The 15,577-nt window shown below is 45.0% G+C and overlaps 1 long non-coding RNA gene across 2 annotated transcripts in view; it reads left to right on the top strand.

The window, feature by feature from the left end:
- LOC118519973 (uncharacterized) overlaps window positions 1–15,577 on the top strand; it is a 78,834-nt gene extending 63,257 nt beyond the window's left edge. For both annotated transcript variants that reach the window (XR_013443732.1, XR_004909451.2), the window contains exon 3: window positions 14,064–15,577. This is a non-coding gene — a long non-coding RNA (uncharacterized LOC118519973). The remainder of the gene's footprint in view (window positions 1–14,063) is intronic.

Here is a 15,577-nt window from a genome sequence, read left to right as displayed (position 1 = left end):
TCCTCATTGAACTCTATTCCAACACCCTTAGAGCCAGACACTCGGATGAGTGGGAAGCAGGCACGGAGCAGGGACTGTCTGGGATGTGGGGGTGGAGGAGTGCGGGTCCCTGGGAATGGGGTAGACCATCAGGACACGTGCACCGATGCTGACCGTGGCATCCCGCATCCCCTCGAAGCGTACCTCATCCGGCAATGCGGTTTGTTGACCTTGGCCAAGCGTGGCAGCCGTTTTCCTGTAGCGAGAAGACCTGCAGCCACAGCCGTCCGGAGCGTGTCTGTTACAACGTTCATACTCAAGGATTCATAAGGAGATGGGAAAACTCGTTCCAGCTGAAACTCATAAAACTTAGCTTGGGAATGAAATTTAAAACAAAAGAAAATAGCTACGGGCCTTCCCTCCCTCCTTCACCCAGCAAGACTATATATTTTCAGAGAGACTTGATCTCTGGCTTGAATTACATGAAAGGACATAACGGAGACTTTGAGTATACAGGAAATGTGGACTGTTGTCCCAAATGGGTGTTTCCCCTTGATTTTGTTCCCATAGTTCTGAAGGTGGAATGATCCTGAAATCGGTTGGGGATAGAAAGTGGTGGCTCTGCCATTTGATGCTAAAAAGACAGTATAACTGACTGTTTACTCGGACACACTGTTTGTATTTTCTCCATGTGAACTTACTCCCAACAGTCTCATGTAGAACCAACATGGAGCAGACTGCAAAATATTAGGGAGGAAAGTAACAAGTAAGAAACATTAGCATCCATTAAGAATGTACCAGGCATTATTCTAACCACAGACAACCCTTTACACACTCGATTTTCATAACCATCCTACAAAATGGCCACTCATAATACCCATGTTCATGCATACACAAGCTGAGGCCCAGGGAGGCCTAACATCCCACCCAAGGTCAGACAGTAAGAAACTCCTTTCTGAGCTGGGATTTGAACCCAGGCCATGTAGCTGGAAAGTGTGTGTTCTGAGCCACTGTATTTTCACTGAAATGGAAATTCATGCCCTCTTCTTGGATGTGAAGCCTAAGTATTGTTTTGTACATTTGGAAATTAAAAAAAAAAAAGAATTCAAATCAAAGTTTATTTTGGGTAAGTTGACAAAAAGTCCTAAAGCTCATTCAGAAAGAATATAGAAAAATAGCTTGAAAATTCTAAAAAAGCAAAACAAGGAAGATGACGTTTCCTAGCAAATTTTTCACATATATGGTAAAAATGTTAATAAATTAGTTTGATGCTGCTGTTTGGGCAGGCAAATCAGTGGAACAAATAGGGAAGTCCAGAATCACACAGAAACATACCTGACTCTATTAATTTTTCTTAAACAGCCACAGAGACTTTCCCATTAACAGTAAAGGAGTCACCCAACTGTGACTGTTACAATCAGCCAAGCATTAGGGGGAAAAAAGTTAGATCAAAACGAACCTGAGGTGGTTTCCATACTGAAGGGGCAACAACACACATAAAACTATGAGCACAGCGCGAAAGCCAACGACGTCCACACACTCAGGGTGCAGGAAACCCCACAGTGCTGGCGAGAACCACAAGCGGAAGGACCGCCAGATTGGTCCCCCAGAGATGTGTGCCCGGCGGTGTCATAGTGAGCAGAGTTTAAAGACAGAGACACATTTGCAACATAAGTGATTAAAAACCTGAATATATAACTAAGCTTTACACATTTATCAGAAAAGGAGAGGCGGCCCAAGGGGAAAGCAGTATAAGCTGGGAACACTGAAGCCAGGAAGGAAGAGCAGGAAGCTAGAGACCGCCTGCAGAACCTACCAGCCTCAGGAGGCATCGAAGATACGGATTCTCTCTCTGTCTCGCTCTCTTGCTCTGTTCTCTTTCTGCCTCCCTTCTCTCCCTGTTTGTCTCTCCCTCTGTGTATGTCTCTCAATCTGTCTCTGTCTCTCTCTGTCTCTGTCTCTCTCTGTATCTCTCTCTCTCTGTTTCTCTCTGTGTCTCTCTGTGACTCTCTCTTGGTCAATCAGGTGAACCAAGCTTAAAAAGAATGGTAACACTCAGTTTTGGGAGGTCAGGTAGGAAAAGATCCTTAGTGTCTTTTCTGAGGATAAAAGTAACATTCACTTACTATGAAACTCAAGGAAACATTGAAAACCGTACATAAGAGAATGGATGTTCCTCGACATCTCCCATCCGGAGCCCATCTTGTCACCGTGGTGTTCTGTGTCCTGCTTGGCTGTCCCAGGCAGCATCCTCAGCAAGCCCGTCTTGCACACGGCCCAGAGTGCGCTGGTCCTGGGAGGGGGGCCTCGCACACAGACGGTGGCCCTCGGCGGCAGGAGGCATACCGTACTTGCCACACTGTTCCCGGGACCGAGCAGGACAGCCAGACTTCCTGCAGATGTTTGTGGAGGGAGGCATGAGGCCCACGCTTGTGTCAATCTTTGTAAGTCTTCTGATTTGTTACGCGGCAGTAGGAGACTCCTAAGCACAAGGAGATTGTAGATGACCCCTAACGAGCAGAGAAAGGCAAAGAAATATCCAGTATGGTTCCTCAGGGGACATCACCATGCCCAAGACAGCACTGTCTACCTCCTTCCCAAAGATGAAGCACTAGGGAAGTCTAGCAGATTCTATGGGAGTTTGGTCCTGGCCGAGTCCTGTGGGCAGTGGAGGGCAGCCTCTGAGTCTCAGCTCCTACCTGCCAGGGCCTTCAGGCCTGACGCCCCTCCTGATATTCTGGCATGTTCCGCCCAGCCCTGTGGATGAAGCCTGAGCAACCGCGCAGTCCAGTCCTGCAGCAGTGAATGCTCTGGGGACCGTGCCCCAGGGAGGGCTGCTGACTCCACAGCTCCCCTGTCTTCTCCTCCCCAGGTTAGGGTTGGTCACAAGCCTCAGCCCACCACAGGCACCAAGCCCCACGTGAGTTACACGCTGTGCTAGTGGGTGAACCCCAACTCCAAGCAGCTAGAACAAACAAGGGCGTTCACTTGCTCACCCAGCTGGAATGTCCAAGGAGGATGGGGCTCAGGGCAACAGGCCCAGAGCAGAGGAGGTCCCTCTCCTGTCTCTGCTTGGCTCTTCCTGGTCTCACCTCCTGGCCATGGACAGTGGGGGGGGATGTGGCTACAAGTGCATCCAGCGTCCTCTCGTCCTGACTCCGAGAGGTGAGGCAAAGACCTTTCTCTCTGTTGCCACACTGAAAAACCCAATGCTCTGGGCCACAAACTGCCCCGAACCAGCCACTGTGGCCAGGGCCGTGAGTGTACCTTCCACCAACGTGGCCAGAGGCTGAGCATGTGAGACGGGTGGTTCTCCAAAGCCCTGGGGGGGCAGAGCTGCTCCCATACACCAGCAGATCACTGGGGCTCATTTTGGTGGGTGTATCTTTCAACCTGCTGACCTCAGCTTAGTGGCATGTGAGCCAGAGGGGGAGCGTCTCTTGATGGAGCGCATGTTGGCACGGGCGCCGTGCACAGAACCCCAGCTGCGCTGCCTTTCATGGGGCTGTGCTCTGGTCCCCGGGACTTGCACCGAGCTGGGGGGTTCCGTCCCCTCCTGCCACTTCATGCCGCAGGATTCCTGCCGCCTCCGACTGCCCGGCCCCTGAGCCCCACCCCGAGGGCCCACAGTGCTGGGTGCTCGCACCCTCAGGGGCCCTCCTCAGGGCCACCCCCTGCCTCCCTGTCTGTCAGAGCCCCTGGAGCTCCCACTATTCCCACAGCTCGCCCCACCGTCTCCCTGGCACTGATGATGTGCCACGAGGCCAGGGGTTATGTAGATTGATTTAAATCGTTTCAGTTCCAAGTGCAGTGACTTAAAAATAAAACACCAGCAGAGCCCGACATCCTCTTGGGGGCCTGAGTAGCTGGGGTGATTGGGAATCTGAGAAACACTCCATAGCAAAATCCCCTCAAGAGCAGAACCCCAGCAAAGCTGCTCATGCAGAACAGGGTGTAAATAATGAACCGCATCCATCTACAGACGATCTGCTTGGCTCTTATCAGCAACAAGTGTTTTCAAGTACCATTTATGCCAAAGCTTCGTAGCTCCAATACCAACAAAGACAAGCTGTGGCTTGCTGGGGCTTTGCTGGCCTCCTAGATGGCTCCCAGCGGGAAGGCCGGTGCCCCACGTGGGGATCAGCTACATCAGGCCCGGGGCCTTGCCCTGCACTTCCCACGGCTCTGTGAAGAACCCTTGAGGAGCGTGCATGCCGGTCTCCCAGGGCTGCTGGAGCAGATACCCAGTCCAGGGGTGTGGACTCCCCGGGTCAACTCCCTGCAGGCCGGTTCCCTCCCACGCCTCTGTTCTCGCAGTGGACACAGTGCATGGGCTGATGTTCGGGAACCACCGTCTGGAACACCGCTGGGCCCACTGAGGCCTTGTTACCGAAATGGTTCAGGGCAATAGCAGTGGATGAAAACAGAGTTTTATAGAAAAAAAAACCCACTAAGAGAAGAGAGTGGGGGGACACTAATGGTAGATCTGGAAATTTCCATGTATTTTTGGAAGCTGGGAAGTAGCTCAATGCATTGCTGGAGGAGGACCTAGCAGCTCCAGGCTGAATGCAAGTCCAGGGCCTGCGTGGGGCCCCCCCAACCCCAAGACTGCAGGCAGAGGGCAGGGGCAGTGAGGGCCGGCATCTGCGGCAGCGCGTCCCTCCTCCCACGCCGCCCCCAGCTCCGCCTCTGTGCACGGGGGCCTGTGGAGAGGTGACCTGGAGGGTCCTCTTGTGGGATTGGGGACGTGAGCGGGGAGCTGGGGCAGTGTGGACGAGTCTAATATCTCATCGCTGGAGGCCAGTAGCTACTGTTTAAATGCTATAGACCAAGGGAGGTGAGCCAAGCATAGCAAGTGAAGGAAGAGGGGGTGAAGGGCAGCCCGGCGGGCAGTACTCTGCACTGGGCGCTTCCCGTCGTGGGGGCCTTCTATGCAACGGCTCCCCGTCAGGGGCTCCCCGTCAGGGGCTCCCGGTCAGAGGTTCCCGGTCAGGGGCTCCCGGGCAGCGGCTCCGGGGAGGCCTGGCGTCCTGCTCCAGGGGCCACGCTTTGAGTAGGAAGCTCTAGGGACCTGCACCCCCGGGGTGGGCACAGACGTGGGGGCGGACCGTCCGCACTCGCTGCCGGTCATGACGCCCTGGGTTTGGTTTGGTTTTCTGGTCCTGGGCGCACTTGCTTTGGTCAGAGTGTGCTAGTTTGCAGCCCCAAAGAGATGCTGAAATTCAGCCCTGTGTGAAGGTCTGTCCTCATCCTCTCCAGCCTGAGGTCTTGTGAGTATTTTTTATGGTAGCTGCTCTGGCAGGTGTCTGTCTATATCTGGTGATAGCTGTCTGTGGTTTTAATTTTCCTGATGGCTAGTGATGCCTGATTTGTCAACCACGCATCCTCTCCAGTGAGACGTCTCTTCACATCTTTTGCCCATTCTCTAATTAGAGCCTTTATATTTTTACCGTTGACTTTGAGAGTTCTTTATGTATTGTAGATAGGAGTCCTTTGTCACTTAATATGTTTTGCAAATATAGTCAATCTTTATTATTCATGAATTCTGTGCTTGCAAATTCACCTACTCACTAAAATTTATTTGTAACCCCAAAACAATGCACACAGTGCTTTCATGGTCATTTGCGAGCATGCCCTGAGTGGTGAAAAATTTCAGTTGCTGAATGCCCATGCTCCCAGCCGATGTTGAACAAAGCAATGCTCTGCCTTCTTGTAAACCAGTGTGTCTTTCACGTTCCATGCAGTGCCACACTGTCCGCATTGTTGTTCTTTTTATTGTTTTTTTTTTTGCTGTTTAGATAGCCCCAGGGGTAGTGCTGACGTACTGTCTTGTGCTTCTCACACAAGAAGGTGGTGATGTCCTCAAAAGGAAGTATATGTATGAGACAAGCTCCACTCAGGCTCAGGTTTGGTGCTACTGGCCATGAGCTCAATGCTAATGAATCAACAATACAGGATATCCCAAACGGGAAGAGGAAATTTCCCAAACTGTTCATGAGGCTCCTCTGGAAAATGCTAATGTAACACCCCTACTGCATGAAGAAACTATGCAAAACATGGAAAAGCAGCTAAATTTGTGGGTTCGTGAGCTGACCACCAGTAATGGGAGGTGGGCAGCATGGTTGTGAAGAAAGCCAAAGCAATTGACAGTCACATTACCCAGGACCTGGAAGACGTTAAGCTCTTCTCATCCGAGCTGGCTCACGCATTTTAAAAAGCGATAGAGTAAAAATGTCAAACTTGCAGGTGGACAGGTTGTTGCAGATTGGGATGCTGGGGAAGGTGTTTAAAAACACCTGCTAAGTGTTAAGAAAAGGGTTCGTGGAAGAGCAGGGCTGCAACCTGAAGACACAGGCTTGTTTCATGAGGCATCGGTAAATGAACCCACATAATGCAAATAGCATTTGTTTGATGAAAACGTTGTGAGCCGAAGCTTGCAGGAACCTGACCCTACGTTCCCCCTAGGAGAAGTGGTGCAGTGTTTGCAAACTCGGTGTTCATGGCAGCTTTAGAGAACACAACTCCTGCAAATACGAGAGCACCCCGTTTGCCTTTCATTTCCTTTCCTGCCTTGTGTTCTGGCTACAACTTCCAGAACTGTGTGGAATACTAGTGTTGAGTGAGGGCACCCTGGTCTCGTGCCCAATCGGAGGGAAAGACATTCCATTTTTACCATCCATCTACATAGATGTTAGCTGTGGGCTTTTTGCAGGTTGGTTCTTTATCAACTTGAGGAAGTTCCTCCCTATCCTAGTTTTCTGGAGAAAATTTTTTTTATCATGAATCAATACTGAAATTTTCAAATGCTTTTTCTGCATGGATTGATAAGATCATGTGAAATTTCTTCTTTAGCCTGTTGGATATGGTGGATTACATTGACTGACTTTCGAATATTGAACTAATTTGCATCCCTGGCATAAACCCTGTTCAGTCATGGTGTGTAATTCTTTTTACATATTGCTGAATCCTATTTGCTAATACTGTCAGGGGATTTTTACATCTCTGGTCAGGGGGGATATTGGTCTGTAGTTTCCCTTTTTTGTACTATTTTGGTTTTGGTGTCAGTGTAAGACTGGTCTCATAAAATGAAATGGGAAAATGCTCTCTCGTGTTTTCTGGAAGAGATTGTGCATTATTGGCACTGATTCTTTAAACATTGGGTAGAATTCTCCAGTGAAACCATCTGTCCTGGAGACTTCTTTTTTGAAGAAAAACTTAGTTTTTTTTTTTTTAATGAAAGTGTATCTGCACATACCTTACAAAGATTGTCACAAAGAATAACAGTTCCCCCATTTTCTGCTCTCACAAAGCAACTCTGGCAACTCTCTTAGCTAATCTTTTGATACCCACCTCCATATCTCAAACATGTGTATGTATGTTGCTACTTCTTTATTTTTTAGTTTTAAGAAGTATCTAAGACTTCCCCAAGTGGAAGATGGTGGTTTTCTTCTTCCTCTTCCTTAACCCCACAGCCATGTCTGTCTTCTCTTTCTCCCAATCTAGTTGAACAGAATTTTTAAAAAATCTCAGCATTCAATGCTTCTATTACAGCCCCACCCTTCACAGCTGAGCCCCCAGCTGGACCACGATGATTACGGTGGTGCTGGTGGTAACAATGGTGATCGTTACCACTCACGCAGTGCTTTCTCTGGGCTGGGCTGACTTCCGAGGGCGTTGGTTTTCACAAATCTCTTCCAACACTGTTATAACAACCCTGATTTTACACAGGGAGGTCAAGGTAAGTCAGCCTTTATGTGGCAGAATTTGAACCTCAGACATTCTGGATTTATATTCTGCACTCTTGACCACTACCCTACAAACTCTAAAACTCTGTGTTTTTTTCTGAGTTTCCAACAGTCTCTTATTGTTTATTTTAAAAATATATTTACCACTTATTAGTTTCAAGTTCTACTCCATTTGTGAAGAACTTCTCTTGATGTGTTCAAATACATCAGCACTAAAAATGCGTCCTGTGCTCTGATCTTTGCTGGGCTGGTTGTTCTGCAGACGTGCTTCCAGTTGGCATCCTGCAATCTCCCTCTGTACCATCCTGGGGTTCTCTTCACCTCTGTCTTATTTGGAACCTACTATTTCCAGAATGTTAGATCATATTCTTTCTTGTTTTATTTCCTCATTTTGGCCATCCAAACATCCTCTCAGAACATCCTCTCAGCTTCCTGAGACGAGGGAATGGGAAGTAAAATTTTTGAGCCCCTTGCATCTAAATATGTCTTTATCCATCTCTATATTTTATACTTCGGCTGGGTATAAAAGAATAAGATGGCAATCTGAATATTGAAGACATTCCTCCATTGTCTTTTAGCTTCCACTGTTGCTGTTGAGAATTGCAAAGCTATTCTGATTCTCATTCTTTGTATTTGACCTACCTTTTCTCTATCGAAGCTTATAAAATCATCTTTCTGTCCTCAGGGTTCTGAAAATCAGTAATGATGTGCTTTGATGGGGGACTACTATCATTTAATGTGGTCCAAACTGCCGGAGTCCAGCTCCAGCCAGGGTGGGTCTCTCGTAGGAAAGGATGGCGTCAGCGAATGAGGAGACACAGACACAGGATCAGGTTGCAAGCATCTCCTCCTGACAGCCTCGGAGGAACTTTATTTATACGTTAGGATATTTTTGTTTTTCCAAATCTTAGATCATTTTCTGGATTACATACATAGCCTTCTCTCATTTTTCCTTTGTAATGATTAACATGACCTTTATTGATTTCCGCTTATTGACTTTCGCTAAAACTAAAAAACAGTAAGCAAAGAGAAAGGTGCTAGACAGAGCGTGACCGCCTTGTTACTTTGTTCTATAGAAACTAATTCTTCGTGGAATTAGTCTCATTATGATTGCTTAGATAGGCATAACTAAGAGGAGTAGTCACTTTATCATGAAACCCCAGAAATAGTCCCACAATTATAAAGATTGCCATAAACAAAATGAAAGAGAATAGCAGGAGCCAGCTGTGGAGTCTCCTGTTTTCAGGATCGTCCCCCATACTTGGACCTTGTCAAACAGCATGAGTAGCTTGGCTCGCGCCACCAAACTTGGTGCATCTTTTCAATTTGGCAACTCAAATCTACAGTTATGAGATATTTTCTTGAAATATTTATTTAATTCTACCCCCCCACACACCATTTCTCAATTCACCCTCTCAGTGAATTTTATTTGAAGTTGGCCCTTCTGAAGTTGGTCCTCTAGGTTCTTTTGTCTGTTTTTTTTTGTTTTTTGTTTTTTTATCTTTCTTCCCATTTGTAATCATGGTCATTTTTTTTTTTAAGATTTTATTTATTTATTTGACAGAGAGAGACAGCAAGAGAGGGAACATAGCAGGGGGAGTAGGAGAGGAAGAAGCAGGCTTCCTCACTGAGCAGGGAGCCTGTTGTGGGACTCAATCCCAGGATCCTGGATCATGACCTGAGACAAAGGCAGACACTTAATGATGGAGCCACCCAGGCGCCCCATGGTCATTGTTTTGTACTTCCTGAGAGCATGCCATATCTTCATCTTCCACCTTTCTAGTATGTTTTTATAAAGTAACTTTCTATTAAATATAGCAAAGTGCACAAATAAAAAGCATTCAACTGTGTGAATTTTCACAAAGTGAAAACACTCATGTAGCCAGCAGGCAGGCCTAGAAAGAGAACATTACCAGATGCCATCCCTGTGCTTTCCTCAGGCACTACCATTCCTAAAGGAAACAACTATCCCTTTTTCTAACATTATAAATTAGCTTTACCTGGTTTTAAACTTCATACACATGGAATCACACAGAATTATATTCCTTTGTGTCTGGCTTATTTCACTCAACATTATGTTTATGAAATTCATTTATCTTGTGTACATTCTCATTTCTGTATGGTATTTTATTGTATGAACATATCACAGTTTATTTGTCCATTCTGCTGTTGATAGATAAATGTGATCATTCTTGCAGGTGTCTTTTGGTAAACATATATGTGTATTTCAGTTGGGTATATGCCTAGGAGTAGAATTAGGGAGTATATTCAACATGAGTAGATGTTGCCAGATGGTTTTCCAAAGCAGTTTTAGCAACTGACACTCCATGCAGCAGCATGTGAGCGTTCTGATCACTTTACATTCCCACCAATACTTGGGATATTAGTATGTTTGTTTCTCACTTTAGCTACTCTGGTAGGTGGTATATCATGGTGGTCTTAAGTTGCTTTTTCCTGAAGTTGAGCACCTTTTCGTATCCATTTGAATATTCTCTTTTGTAAAGTGATTATTCAGACCTTTTGCCCAATTTTCTATTGGTTTTTTATCTTTTTTTCTTGTTTATAGATGTTCTCTATATGTTCTGGATACAAGTATTTCATTGGAGATAAGATTGCAAATATTTTCTGCTATTCTATGGCTTGCCTTTTGCTCCTATGATGATGTGTTTTCATGAACACAAGTCCCTAATATTAGCATTGTCAAATAAATCCATCCAGTGTGACTTTTCTGATATCCTATTTTAAATTTATGGTTCTCCAGCTATTCTTTGGCTAGTGCTTTCCCCCAAAGTGTAATATTTCCTTTCAGCCCTCTGAGGATATTAATGATTTTTTAGTTTTCTTTCCATGTGCAGCCTCTGCACCTTCCAGGTGCCCGTTCCTGTCTGCTCCCATCCCTGTCAGTCACCTGGTGGGTTTGTTTAAGCATCTGTGACTCTCAGCTGTCTGCTAATATATGAGTCCTTTGTGCCCAGTGGGTTTCACTGTGCTGGGGCGGGGGATGAGCTGTCTGGGGTGGGGAGGTCCCTGTTTCTAATGTATTAACCCTTCCTCTTGGCTTCATTCCAATTCACCAAAAACACACTTCCAGACTTGTTCCTGGAGACCAAGTCTTGGGGCCACATTGGGGAAGAGCAAGAGTCCCGAGTCAACCAGTTGGGGTCCTCCTATATGGACATGTTTTGCTTGGCCTCCCCAGGGAACAAACTCCAACTTTCTGTTAGACAGGGGGAGGAGGAGTCCCCATCTATGAGGAACGGTGGATAGGATGAGCATCCACTGCTTCTTAAACAGATTTTAAGCCATCTTCTAATTCATAGCCCACTCTCCTTTCCTTCTGAGGGCCAGGATCCTCCCAATTTCTGAGCCTTTGGGGATTTTGCACTGTCTTTTCTCTTGGACTTCCCCACTGCTGGCTTATGATTTGGTTTTCCATATTCGGCTAAGTCAATTTCTATTCATCACTGCTTTCTAGCTTCTGAAAATGTGTTGTTGTCTCTTTTTCTCTTCTCTTTGTAGGTTTGTGTTTCAAAAATCCCTTCACATGGTTTTACTGAGGTTGATGGAAAGAGCAAGTGTAAATGTAGGTGCTTGATTCACTATCTTTAACTGAGAGTCACTACATTTAGTTTCCTAATTTATCTAGAATTTGTGTGTGTGTGTGTGTGTGTGTGTGTGTGTGGTGCACTAGGAATATAGGATTATGTATATTTTCCAAAGAGATATTCATTTGTTCCAAAACCACTTATTGGATTGCTCATTCTCTCTGCACTGATTTGAAACATTATTTCATTATACTTGGACAATTTTCATACTTCCTCAAGCGTGCCAAGTGGGGTCCCACGTGGGGCTCCACCACAGCTGGTCCCACGCCTAGAGTGCTCTGTTCCCAAATGTCTGCCCAGTGTACTCTCTCTCCTCCTTAAAGCCTTCGTGCAATATATCCTGACCAAGGAGGGCTTTGCACACCACCATTCAGTCTTGGTATTGGGAAATCTCATCATGAAATGGCTAAGGGCATAGCTGTTTCAGTCTGAAGACCTATGTCATTTTCCTTTTCTTAATTCATTATTTTTACCCTCCATTGTGATGATTTTTATTACAGGACTGTTCCCACATGGAAGTGGAAAACTCTGTGATAGCATTAGTGATTTTTGGCCCTTAGATTTTCATCTTCTGGTCTTCAGTTGAACATTCAAATTCCCACTCTGCATACCTGATGGCCAAGACTGAGGAAGTCAGGCTGGAGGGCGGGTGAAGGAGGAGTCTGAGAAGTTCTGAGATAAAAAGACCTTTAATCTCCTAGTAACCCCATGTCTCCCAACTTGTTTGACCATGCAGAAATTTTTAATTTTCTTCTAATATTTTGCATATCATCTCACAGAAATCATGTTCTGCAGTATACAGATTTTTAAAACTGGCCCTGTCTAACATTTATGATAGGTTCTCAAATACTTTTAAAGAACAAATGCTTTCCCCTTCGTCAAATTGTGAACCTCTTTGAGAGAGGTAATAATTTAAACTAGTTTTGGTCACTTATATTCCAGGATGAATAAAGTAGTTAGTGAGACTGGACTAAGCATCTCAGCATAAGGAAATCTATGAAATGGGAACCTGGCCAAGGACACAGACTCCTGCAAAAACATTATCCTCCGATCATGGGAATTTCTTTTAAGAAAACAAAATATATATGTGTTCACATGTAGACTTCCAAGCCAATTTCAGAGTTGAAGCTTAAAGAAAACTGGTGGTGGCCATGTAAGATGTAACTTCCAGGTGACAGGGCAGGATGGCAGGCCTGAGCTAAGAGGTGGTCCGTCATAGTCACGGTCATGCTCTCTCTAAAAGAAGAAAGCATTTTATCTTTCAGATACCATAGCTTATTATTATTCCCAAACTGAAAGAAATCCACATTTGCTCCAGGGGACATTAGACTTCCTCCCTAAATTGGCTTTCAGTTTTCTTATTTCAAATAAAAAATTTGATTCTTTAAAGTAACAATAAAACATCAGGTTTTAAATTTTTATTCTTATTATAACCAGATGGGAGTTACAGATCTTTCTTGTACACATCAGAGACTGAAGAGGGGGTGTCTGGTTAATCTCTTAGGTAGATCTCATAAATCCCCTGGCTATTCCTGTGAGTAAAAAAAGTAATGAAATAGATTAGACCCAGTTACATGCTGTAATGTAAGAACTTTTACCTTAAGCTCGAAAACTTATGGGTATTTTTTTTTTTTTTTTTAAAGATTTTATTTATTTATTTGACAGAGAGAGACACAGCGAGAGAGGGAACACCAGCAGGGGGAGTGAGAGAGGGAGAAGCAGGCTTCCCGCGGAGCAGGGAGCCCGATGTGGGGCTCGATCCCAGGACCCTGGGATCATGACCTGAGCCGAAGGCAGACGCTTAACGACTGAGCCACCCAGGCACCCCAACTTATGGGTATTTTTAATAGACAAAATTCATGTCTTCAGAAATTGAAGCTTCAGGATCAGAAAACTACTAGATAAAAACATAAACAAAAAACCCTCTATGTGTCTTTGGCAAGTGATTTTGCCTTGATTTACCTCTCTGAGGAATCAATTGTAGTCACAAAGATGAGCTGTATGCAACCCCCACTGATCCAGTGACATTTGGTGTCCCATGACATGGGACAAACTTGCCTTCAATGGTATTGACCAGAATTTATAGATCAAATTTAAGTGCCATAAAATTACTTCGTCAAAAATTCATTATGTAGGAGTGGAAACATTTTGGAATAATTCCAATTATTGTTAATAGGGGTTGGGGTTATGGAGGACAGTAACACGATTTATTTAATTCTTTATTTTTTACATTCCTTGTATTGAAGTACCCTCACAACACCCTCTAAGCAGATCCTGATGGAAGGAAGGTTTTCACAAAGCTTGCATGGTTTTGTAAGAAAAGCACCAAATTTGCCACAATTTCATCCAGACTATCTCTGAAATAACCATGTCAAAATACTGGAGTATTTATTTTTTAGGAACTTTCTGAATGTCAGGAACACCAGGCTAAGAAGCAAGCCTGAAGGCTGGAGCAAGCCCACCGGGAGCCCACGGGGGTGTCTTGAGGGGCCTCTAGTTTCCTTCTTCTGGCCACACAGTGTGTGGGTGACCGCGCCTGCTGCATCCTCCTTCCGCACAGCCGGCTCTGCTAAGTCCTCTCCCGGGGCTAGAGGAGGGACTGACCATTTCTAATGGTCTCAAGTACCTTAATAATGTCATACCTGGTTTTAGATAAGTTATTAAATATTTATCTAACAAGAAAGCAAAGTTAATGACTATCATATCAACTTTAGTCCCCTCTTTTTTGTTCCAGAAGAAGAAACTGGGGTCCAGAGGGCTGCAGGGGCTTCCCGACTGAGCCTCTATTCCAAGATGAAGCCCATCTTGTCCTCCTCATAAGTGGATCGGTGAAGACCTATTCCATTGGTCCTGGAATCACTGGTACTTTCTCTTTCTGCCTGAATCAAAGGAGTCTCTTGTTAGCGCCTAGTACCTCTTGATGAGTTTATCACAACATCCTGTTTTCCTATATTTGTAACTCCCTAACCACCACCGAAAATCCTTACTCTAAATTGGATGAGCTGTCACTTGTTGGCCTTTTGGCTAAGGTCAAATGTAGCATCCGTTCTTATTAGTTTAAATCTGATTTTTTTTCTATTGCTTTATGGGGTGTGGTGATGCATGCATTAAAGGAAAGATGGTGCTAAGAAGATACTTAAAATTGCATTTTGAGTTTTTAAAAAAAGATAACGTCTTTTTTTGTAATGTTCATTTCCATGTGATAAGAATGCTGATTGCTGTATAGTGGAAGGATGTTTTCTCTCTCAAATCTGCACAAGTCAGTCTTGGTGTCATAATGACAAGTCCTTCCACTCAACTAGATGTTTCTAGGTATTTAATCATAAAGACTGTATTAGAGATTAAAACAATCACTGTCATGCCCACACTTGGGATGCTGTGATCCTATTGATAAAAATAACCTAGCTCTTCACACCTGTTAGAATGGCCAAAATCCAGAACACTGACAACACCAAACACTGGAGAGGATGTGGACCAACAGGAACTCTCATCGTTGCTGGTGGGAATGCAGACTGGTGCAGCTGCATTGGAAGAGAGTTTGTTTCCTACAAAACTAAACATCCACTTACCATAGGATCCAGCAGTCATGCTCCTTGGTAGTTAGTCAACGGAATTGAAAATGTACATCTACACAAAAGCCTGCACATGAGTGTTTATAGGAGCTTTGTTCATAATTGCCAAGGTTTGGAAGCGACCAAGACATCCTTCAGTAGGTGGATGGATAAATGAACTGTGGTGCATCCAGACGAGGGAATGTTATTCAGCACTATGAAGAAATGAGCTATCAAGCCATGAAAAGACATAAGGAAACTTTAATATATGTTACTAAGTGAAAGAAGCCAGTCTGAAAAGGATGTGTACTGTATGATTTTAGCTACAAGACACTCTGGAAGAGGCAAAACTATGGGGAGAGTAAAGAGATCAGAGACTGGGGAGAGGGGAGAAAGGGGTGGAGCACAGAGGATTTTTAGGGAGTGAAACTACTATGACACTAGAATGGTCGATACGCATCATTACGCATTTGTCCAAACACATGGAATATACACCACCAAGCATCACCCTGATGTGAGCCATGGACCTGGGTGATATGGTGCATCCATGCAGATCCATCCAATGTAACAAACACACCATCTGCTGGTGTGTTGATGGTGGGGGTTGTGGGGAGGGGACAGGGGTATGGGGGGGAACCTCAGTACTTTCTGCTCCATTTTGCTGTGAATCTAAACTTAAATCTCCAAATAAAGTCTA

Source organism: Halichoerus grypus, chromosome 14 (genome assembly GCF_964656455.1).
Source record: "Halichoerus grypus chromosome 14, mHalGry1.hap1.1, whole genome shotgun sequence".
In the NCBI taxonomy this organism is placed as follows: Eukaryota; Metazoa; Chordata; class Mammalia; order Carnivora; family Phocidae; genus Halichoerus; species Halichoerus grypus.
The sequence above is the reverse complement of the archived record's forward strand: the minus strand, read 5'-3'. Positions and strand labels throughout refer to the sequence as shown.